This window comes from Urocitellus parryii, chromosome 10 (assembly GCF_045843805.1).
Source record: "Urocitellus parryii isolate mUroPar1 chromosome 10, mUroPar1.hap1, whole genome shotgun sequence".
Lineage (NCBI taxonomy): Eukaryota > Metazoa > Chordata > Mammalia > Rodentia > Sciuridae > Urocitellus > Urocitellus parryii.
The window spans coordinates 23,670,101-23,679,878 of record NC_135540.1 but is presented as its reverse complement, the minus strand read 5'-3'; positions in this window follow the sequence as shown (position 1 = coordinate 23,679,878).

Genomic DNA, 9,778 nt, shown 5'->3' with positions numbered 1-9,778 from the left:
AGCAGCAACAAATTGCATATGATCCTGGTGTATATGCACAAATTGCTGTAGATGCAGTTAAGGGATAGAAGGCGTTACAAGGACATGGAGGTTTACAAGGTCAATTATCTAAGGTAATACAAGGAGCTAATGAACCTTATGCTGAATTTGTAGATAGGCTTATTCAAACAGCTACCAGAGTTTTTGGGAATACAGAAGAAGCAATGCCATTACTAAAACAACTCGCTTATGACCAAGCAAATTGTTGGTGCAGAGATATCATTAGACCATGGAAACATGAAGATTTAAACACATATATTAAATTATATACAGACATTAATGAACAAGAGCAAGTCATGGCAGCTGCAGTAAAACAAGCTATAGAACAAGGGCAAGTCGTGGCAGCTGCAATAAAATAGGCTTTAGATGCCAGGCCAAGAACATGCTACAATTGTGAACAAACAGGACATTTTAAAAGGAATTGCCCCATAGGAGGAGGGTTTAACTGCCGCAGTCTGGCTGGGCACAATTCAGGAGCCACTTGTTAAAAGAAACGAACTTTATTTTTAGAACCATACAGGCCAAAAAAAACAGCTCCTCAGGAAAAATCCTCAGAGCCCAACTGCCACCACAGGCTTCCCACAAACCTCTCCCTCAACCACCAGCCTCTTCACCTCCCACAATCCTCCTGCTCTTGAGGCCGATTGGCTGGGTCATGTGGGCGGGGCCAAAAAAGTCCCCCAGTGATCAGCTCCGTGGTCTGAAAGGGCAGGGAAACAGCCCAATGAGCATCACCGCAGAGGAGCCAATCAGCTAGATGTTGCTGGGGCCGCTGTGAGCCAATCATCAGCTGTAAATCTGAAAGGGTGGGGAAACAGCTCAATGAGCATCTCCAATGAGCACCACCACAGAGGAGCCAATCAGCGAGATGTTCCTGGGGCTACTGTGAGCCAATCATCAGCCGGCAGCTGGAAGTTTGCTGGCAGCTGGAAGTTTGCTGGGGCCCCTTTGGCTGTGGCTCTCAACATCTCCCCCTCTCTGTTTAAACAACAAGCATGTGGCTTAGGGACCGTGCCTGCCTTAGGTTGTCCAATACTACATATGGTCCTTACCCGTCATGGGATAAGCTGACCTCAAGGTGTCAGCCTCCTGTCTTAGGTTGGTACCATTGCAATTGGATCTTACCCATTATTGACTACCGGTCCAGTATACAGTCACACCTGTGGAGAGGTCTTCGTACCATCGGGGGGGGGGGGTGAGGTTCTTTGCCTCACCTCTGTTGGCCCCCAAATTTTAGCTGAATGATAATGACAAGCAGAAGGGAGGAAGATACACCAAGCCAATTGACGGCTCCTTTTGGAAAAATTGTACCACTGATGACATCATCAGCAAAAATACCCCAACACTACCACAAGTCGCTGCACCAACAGATAGTTCACAATGCATACAGGTGAGTTCACAATGCATACAAGTGATACATGGTCCAGGCAAGTTCTGCAAGCAGTTCAGTGATGGCTATTGCAGAAGCTGTAGATTGGTTTTATCTTTGTCTTCACCAGCATTGGGATGAAGATAGGAATTCTGGCAATAATGGCTAAAGAAAAAATTATGTAACATTCCAGAAGGCACTAAAAGAAAACAATTTTCTGAAAAATTTACATTGTCTTGAAGAGAATTATTAAATATAATGAAAAGGAAAGGTGAAAGTAAACAAACAGATCTGTTAACCTCCTTTTTTGTTCATATATTAAAACAATCCTCAACAGCTGTTTACCCAATTTAAATTAAACCATTTAAATCACGTGAAAAAAAATTTGGATCCATTTTTTCATGAGCGCTCATCATATATGATATATGGACATACGTACATTCAAACATATAACAGAAAACACAAGTGTGCACACATAATATAATACATACAACACATATCATAATAGTAAAGGCCTTATAACTTTTACAGGTGAAATCTCCATTGCAATGTTTAAAAACTCTATAGTCAAAAAAATAGAACTGATCAGCAAAACATTAACGTAGGTCTGTATGAGCTCAAAAAACAAAATAGAACTTCATGATATATGGAAAAGGGCAATAATAAAATAGATATTGAAAAAAGCATCCTGGTTCAGCCAGATGTAAGGATAGCCAATCTGGAGTTTTGGATATCAGTTGTTATGGATTTGAGCCAAGTCATCTTCTTTTTGGTCTGTAGAAATCACTTTAGTTAATCTCTCTGGAATCCAAATCGGCTGCTGTTCTCCCTGTGGAAACACATAAACAGACCCCCAACTCCAGACAATCACTGGGTTAGGACCTTAGTTAATCTCTCTGGAATCCAAATAGGCTGCTGTTCTCCCTGTGGAAACACACAAACAGACCCCCGACTCCAGACAATTACTGGGTCAGGACCTTTCCATTGTCCTGGTAGAATATCCTTCCAAAGTACTTTGGGCTTATGTACATTTTTTGGACACATATGCCTTTCTGCAGCACTAAGCCCTGATGAATCCAAATTTAAAAAGTTTAGAGTAAAAAGGGTTATTTTAAGTTTGTCTTTGTGGAATATATACCCCTTCCCAATTCCTTCTTTTTGCTTTAATAAGTACATTTTAATAGTTTGATGAGCTCTTTCAACTATGCCTTCTCCCTGTGGATTGTATGGGATTCCTGTTATATGAGTAATGCCAAATGCTGAGCAAAATTGTTTAAAAGAGGTAGAAGTATAATCAGGGCATTATCTGTTTTTAACTGTTTTGGAACGCCCAGAGTGGCAAAATTTTGTAAGCAATGAGCTATAACATCTTTAGTTTTTTCTCCGGCATGAAGAGAGCCCATCAAAAATCCAGAAGAAGTATCAACTGTAACATCCAAATATTTTAATTTTCCAAATTCTGGCAAGTGTGTGACATCCATCTGCCAAATATGGTTAGGTATCAGCCTTCTAGGATTGACTCCAAGATTAACTTGTGGTAAAAAGGTCACACAATTTTGACATTGTCTTATTATTTGTCTAGCTTGTTCCTTAGTTATTTTAAAAGGCTTTTGTAAAGTATTAGCATTGACATGGAACCTTTTATGAAAATTTATAGCCTCTTCTAGTGTAGAGAAAATATGTATGTCATGTGTAGTTTTATCTGCTAAATCATTGCCCAAAGTAAGGTCTCCAGGCAATCCTGTATGTGCCCTGATATGTCCTATAAAGAATGGATCTTTTCTGTCCCAGATTAGACTTTGTATACTTGAAAGCAAAGAGAAAACGGTAGAGGAAGGGGAAATCCTACCAGCATCTTCAAGGGATACTATAGCATTAACTATATACTGACTATCGGAAAATAAATTAAATACAGAATCTTTAAACATCACAAAAGTTTGTAATACTGCATTAAGCTCTACCTTTTGAGCTGATTGTTTGGGTACTAAAAATGTAAAAGTTTGATCAGGTGTAACTATTGCTGCTGTACCATTTTTTGACCCATCAGTGAATATATTCAGAGCATTCATGATAGGTGTTTTTCTTGTCATTTTTGGAAAAATTACAGGATGCAATGACCAAAAAGACAATAAAGGATTAGATGGTAAGTGGTTATCAAATGAAACATTATATTTGCACATGATTATTGCCCAAGTATTTAACTCATTATCTAACTTATCAATTTGATTCATAGTATATGGAGTAATAATTTTATTGGGAAAAATTCCAAACACTCCCTTTGCTGCTTTTATTCCTTTGAGTATTAATTGTCCTACAACCTCAGGATACCTAGTAAGAATAGTGTTAGGAGAATAAGATAAATGTATCCATAATAATAGACCTTCTTGCCAAAATACTCCTGTAGAAATATTTTTTGTTGGTAGTACAATAAATAATAAAGGCAAACATATCAATTCTAACCAAATGCATATTTTCCATATATGTTTCAATGATTTTTAATGTCTTTCTTGCTTCAGGCGTTAACATGCGGGGTGAATTTGGATCTGATGGACCTTTTAGGATATCAAATAAAGGTCCCAACTCTCCTGTTGGTATACCTAGATAAGGCCTTACCCAATTTATGTCTCCTAATAACTTTTGAAAGTCGTTAAGTGATTTGAGTTGATCTACTCGTATTTCAATTTTTGGTGGATGGACCATGGTTGAAGATAATAGAACTCCTAAATAATTAATTGGAAAATTTAATTGTACTTTATCTATTGCTATCTCTAGATTATAATTTTTTAATAAGTTTGTAAGTGTGGCATAACATTCTAGCAATGTGTTTTATCTTTGTGTGCTAATACTACATCATCCATATAGTGAAATATTTGTAGTTCAGGATTTTGATTTCTAAGTGGCTGGATTACTTTGTTAACATAAATTTGACACATTGTTGGGCTGTTAGCCATCCCTTGAGGGAGTACTTTCCACTCATATCTCTGATCAGGACCTTCATGATTCAGTGCAGGGATAGTAAATGCAAAACGTGGACTATCCTCAGGATGAATTGAAATTGAAAAAAAAACAATCTTTAATATCTATAACTAAAACATACCAAGTTTTTGGCAAAGCAGACAATTGAGGAATCCCCGATTGAGAAGGTCCCATAATAACCATCTCATTATTAATGGCTCTTAAATCTTGCAATAATCTCCATTTACCAGATTTCTTTTTGATGACAAAAATGGGAGTATTATGGGGAGATACAGAAGGTTGTATACGTCCTTCCACTAATTGTTGTTTGACCAGATCATGGGCTACTTGTATCTTTTCTTTAGTCAAGGGCCACTGAGGAACCCATACTGATCTTTCTTATTTCCAGGTAATTTTTATTGTCTCAGTGGCCCTTTGTGAAAATCCAACCCATGTCTGTCTGTTCCTTGATCTATTTGTATTGGTGCTGCTATACCTTGTTCTTGTTTTTCTAATCTTTTTCCTTTCCTAAAACCTTGTCTAGTCATAATAGTGGGTGCATTTTGGTTGATATTATTTGTTAATGTCAAACCTAATTGATCTAGGACATCTCGTCCCCATAAATTTATGGGAAGATGATCCAATACATATGGCTGTATAGTTCCTTCACATCCTTCAGGATCCTTCCAATCTAATACCATTGTACTTCTATGGGGATTAGTCACCACTCCTAGGCCTCGAAGCGTTTGAGTGGCTTGTTGTAATGGCCAATGTTTTGGCCATTCTTGACGAGAGATGATGCTAAGGTATGCACCTGTATCCAGTAGCCCATTAAATTCATGTCCTTGAATATTTAGTTTTAGCATGGGACAAGAATCTAAATTTAAAGAAAGCATAGCCCAATCTACACCTGTGGAGCCTAATCCCTTGGAACATCTTTCTACAGCACAACTGGAAAATTTATCATGTAGGCTTGGTATTATTAGTAACTGTGCTATTCTATCTCCTGGTGAAATTACTGATATACCCTTTGGAGAACTGGCTATAATTTTTATTTCACCTTCATAATCGGGATCAATTACCCCAGGACTTATCATAAGTCCTTTTAGAGTATAAGAGCTGTGTCCCAATAATAAGCCTACAGTTCCTTTGGGAAGAGGTCCTTTTACCCCTGTGGGAATGATTTGAACTCCCATCTCTGGAGTTAGTACTGCTCTGGCAGAGGCGCTCCCTTTGGTTTATGTGATGAGGGATCTGATGGACAATGTGTCCTGGGCACTACCCTGATGGGGTTGCTGGGTTCCTCCAGTGCTCCATATATTTGTGGTTTTGGGCCCCGGAGCATTGGGCCCCCTGTCGATTTTTTGGCAATGGAGTCCGATGCCTTTCTCCATGATATCGTGGATGAACACCTGGTCCTTGTTCGTTTTTTGATGATGGAGGACCCTCTATGGTGGTTTGAGAACGGCATTCATTAGCCCAATGTCTCCCTCTATGGCATTGTGGGCAAATACCCAGTATTCTATTCCTTTGATACCTAGTTTTGTTAAACCCTCCTCCTATGGGGCAATTCCTTTTAAAATGTCCTGTTTGTTCACAATTGTAGCATGTTCTTGGCCTGGCATCTAAAGCCTGTTTTATTGCAGCTGCCACAATTTGCTCTTGTTCATTAATGTCTCTGGCATCTAAAGCCTGTTTTACTGCAGCTGCCACGACTTGCTCTTGTTCATTAATGTCTCTACATAATTTAATATATGTGTTTAAATCTTCATGTTTCCATGGTCTAATGATATCTCTGCACCAACAATTCGCTTGGTCATAAGCCAGTTGTTTTAGTAATGGCATTGCTTCTTCTGTATTCCCAAAAACTCTGGTAGCTGTTTGAATAAGCCTATCTACAAATTCAGCATAAGGTTCATTAGCTCCTTGTATTATCTTAGATAATTGACCTTGTAAACCTCCATGTCCTTGTAACGCCTTCTATCCCTTAACTGCATCTACAGCAATTTGTGCATATACACCAGGATCATATGCAATTTGTTGCTGCTGATCCTCATAAGGTCCCTTTCCTAACAACATATCTAGATTTCTCTGAGGAAAACCAGCTGCTGCATTTCGCCTAGCCGTCTCCTTGCAAAATTCCTCATTGGCAACCTTCCATAACAGGTATTGTCCTCCATTTAGCACAGCTTTACACATATTAGCCCAATCTGCTGGCGTCATGTTCAAGTTGTTAATGGATTTGACCATGCTTACAGTGAAGGGTGCTTGAGGACCATAGGTTGTTACAGACTCTTTTAGCTGCTTCACTGTTTTGAAATTTAAAGCATGGTGAACTCATTGCCCTCCTGCCTCAATTACAGGGCATGTTAATATTTGAGATCTTGTCTCAGGATCCCAACTATCAACTGTGGGGGTTGGGGGCCTCCCAGCATATGGAGGTGGCCTTGTTAGTTGGACACTTACATCCTCTGGTGATAGAAAGGTGTTAGTAGCAGTCTCCTGTAGAGGTGGTGCTGTTGGTTGGACACTTACACCCTCTGGTGATAGAAAGGTGTTAGTAGCAGTCTCCTGTTGTAACTTTCCCCCTGATGGCTTTTTCTGCTTTACACTTTCTTTCTCTGTCTGACTAGCTTGAGAGACCTTCTCTTTTAATTGAATTTTTTCTTCTGTCTGACTAGCTTGAGAGACCTTCTGTTTTATTTGAATTTTTTCCTCTGTCTGACTAGCTCGAGAAACCTTCTCTTTTGCTTGAATATTTCTACTGTAACTATAATACAACCGAAGAAGATAACGCCAAACAAAACTGAAACAGAATGAAACAAAATTGGAACAACAGAAAATCATTATAGCCTTTCTAATCTCCTGAAATGTCCATCTATCCTTTCTCTCTATCTGTTTCTCAGATGTGAGCGGTTTTTCTTCCATCTTACACATCTCCAGGAACAGGCAACATAAAACAAAAGTGAAGCAAAACAAAAGAGGAATCTTAAAATGGCTACCCATCCTCTTGCCCTGCCCTCAGGGGCAAGCAGTTTATCTTATCACTCACCCTCAGTCCTTCCCCATGCGGCCCACCAAATGCCGCAGTCTGGCTGGGCACAATTCAGGAGCCACTTGTCAAAAGAAACAAACTTTATTTTTAGAACCACACAGGCCAAAAAAAACCCAGCTCCTCAGGAAAAACCCTCAGAGCCCAACTGCCACCACTGGCTTCCCACAAGCCTCTCCCTCAACCACCCACCTCTCCACCTCCCACTGTCCTCTTGCTCTTGAGGCCGATTGGCTGGGTCACGTGGCGGAGCCAAAAAAGTCCCCCAGTGATCAGCTCCATGGTCTGAAAGGGCAGGGAAACAGCCCAATGAGCATCACCGCAGAGGAGCCAATCAGCTAGATGTTGCTGGGGCCGCTGTGAGCCAATCATCAGCTGGCAGCTGGAAGTTTGCTGGGGCCCCTTCGGCTGTGGCTCCCAACATTTAACAAAACTAGGTATCAAAGGAGTAGAGTACCGGGTATTTGCCCAGGATGCCGTAGAGGGAGACATTGGGCTAATGAATGCCGTTCTCAAACCACCATAGAGGGTCCTCCATCATCAAAAAACGAACAAGGACCAGGTGTTCATCCACGATATCATGGAGAAAGGCATCGGACTCCGTTGCCAAAAAATGGACAGGGGGGCCCAATGCTCCGGGGCCCAAAACCACAAATATACGGAGTACTGGAGGAACCCAGCAACCCCATCAGGGTAGTGCCCAGGACACATTGTCCATCAGATCCCTCATCACACAAACCAGAGGGAGCACAGGGTTGGACATCTGTGCCTCCTCCAGAGCAGTACTAACTCCAGAGATGGGAGTTCAAATCATTCCCACAGGGGTAAAAGGACCTCTTCCCAAAGGAACTGTAGGCTTATTATTGGGACACAGCTCTTATACTCTAAAAGGACTTATGATAAGTCCTGGGGTAATTGATCCCGATTATGAAGGTGAAATAAAAATTATAGCCAGTTCTCCAAAGGGTATATCAGTAATTTCACCAGGAGATAGAATAGCAAAGTTACTAATAATACCAAGCCTACATGATAAATTTTCCAGTCGTACTGTAGAAAGAGGTTGTAGATTGAGGTGAAGCCTGTACATTAGAGACTTGGGCCTCACTCAGGCCCTGTGGATCCTTCCAAAGTCCACCCAAGGAGGAGTGCCAAAGAGCCTGCCTTTCCCACTTCCCCTTGTCCTGTGTGCAGTAGCTACCTGAGGAGGCCAAGCAGTCAGGCAGAAGTGTGGTGGAAATGCCAGTGTGCCTGTCACTGGTCTCTGATTTCTCATGGCGGAACCCTCCTGGCATAGCCTCCCAGAATGCCCATGTGTCCCATAGACCTAACCTCTGGATGATCCTTAGTAGGTGAGTCACAGCAGATAGCAGCATGTCCTCCTAAGGAACCTCCACAGGGCAAAACCATGACAACAGCAAGGGCTGGAAGTGGGCAACTAGGAGGATCACCACTTACATCCAACAATTGTGTTGTTGCATGCCATGCTTCTATGGGCCAGAATTCAGAAAGAGAATGGCACCAATGGAATGAGGGCAGAAAAGTGCTAAATTCAGAAACCAAGTGGCTCCAAGGAAAATCCAGAGCTGGGACCCACAAACCAGTGGACAGCCAGAAGACCCTGATCTCTGTGGATCCTGCCATCAAGGTGTAGGCATGAGTCAGGTGTGGACTCAAGCAGCTGCAAGAGTGAGGTATGCAGACTCACTCCAGCTTCTCTGCATAGATTCAGGAGTATAGCTTCTGAATCCACCAGGAATCTCCTCTGCCCCCACCTGCAAGAGACATCAGAGACTCTTTTCACTAGGACACCTCCCCTGCCCTTCTCTTCCTGTCCTTTCTCCTATGTTCTAAAAGACCAGAGATCATTCTTAATAAATTTCTGTTTTTCATAAATTGAATAATAAAATCAATGTGCAAAGACTTTTTTAAGCAGAGGAAAGAAAGAAAAAGAAAAAAAATATGGGAGGCTTCTCAGCAAGGGCAGGAGCCCAGCAGCCATCCTCTCTAAGGCCTAGACCACTCCCTCTGCCATTCATGTAGATAGATATTTTGTTGGTTTATTTTTAATCTCATTGAAATGTCCTTTAGTAATTCTTGTAATGAGGTTCATCACATAGTAAATTCTCTTCTGCTTATTGAATATCTGTAACTATCTTTACTTCCCTCCCTTTTGAGTGAAACTTTTACTGGATCTATAATTTGAATTAATTTTCTTCAATACTTTGAAGATTTTATTTTATTGTCCTGTGCCATATATTCTTATTGATGAGATCAGTGCTGTATTTATCATTCCTTTGTAATGAATTTTTTAAAAACATTTCTCAAAGATTAATAAGAATTTTTTTCTTAATGTATCACTTTTA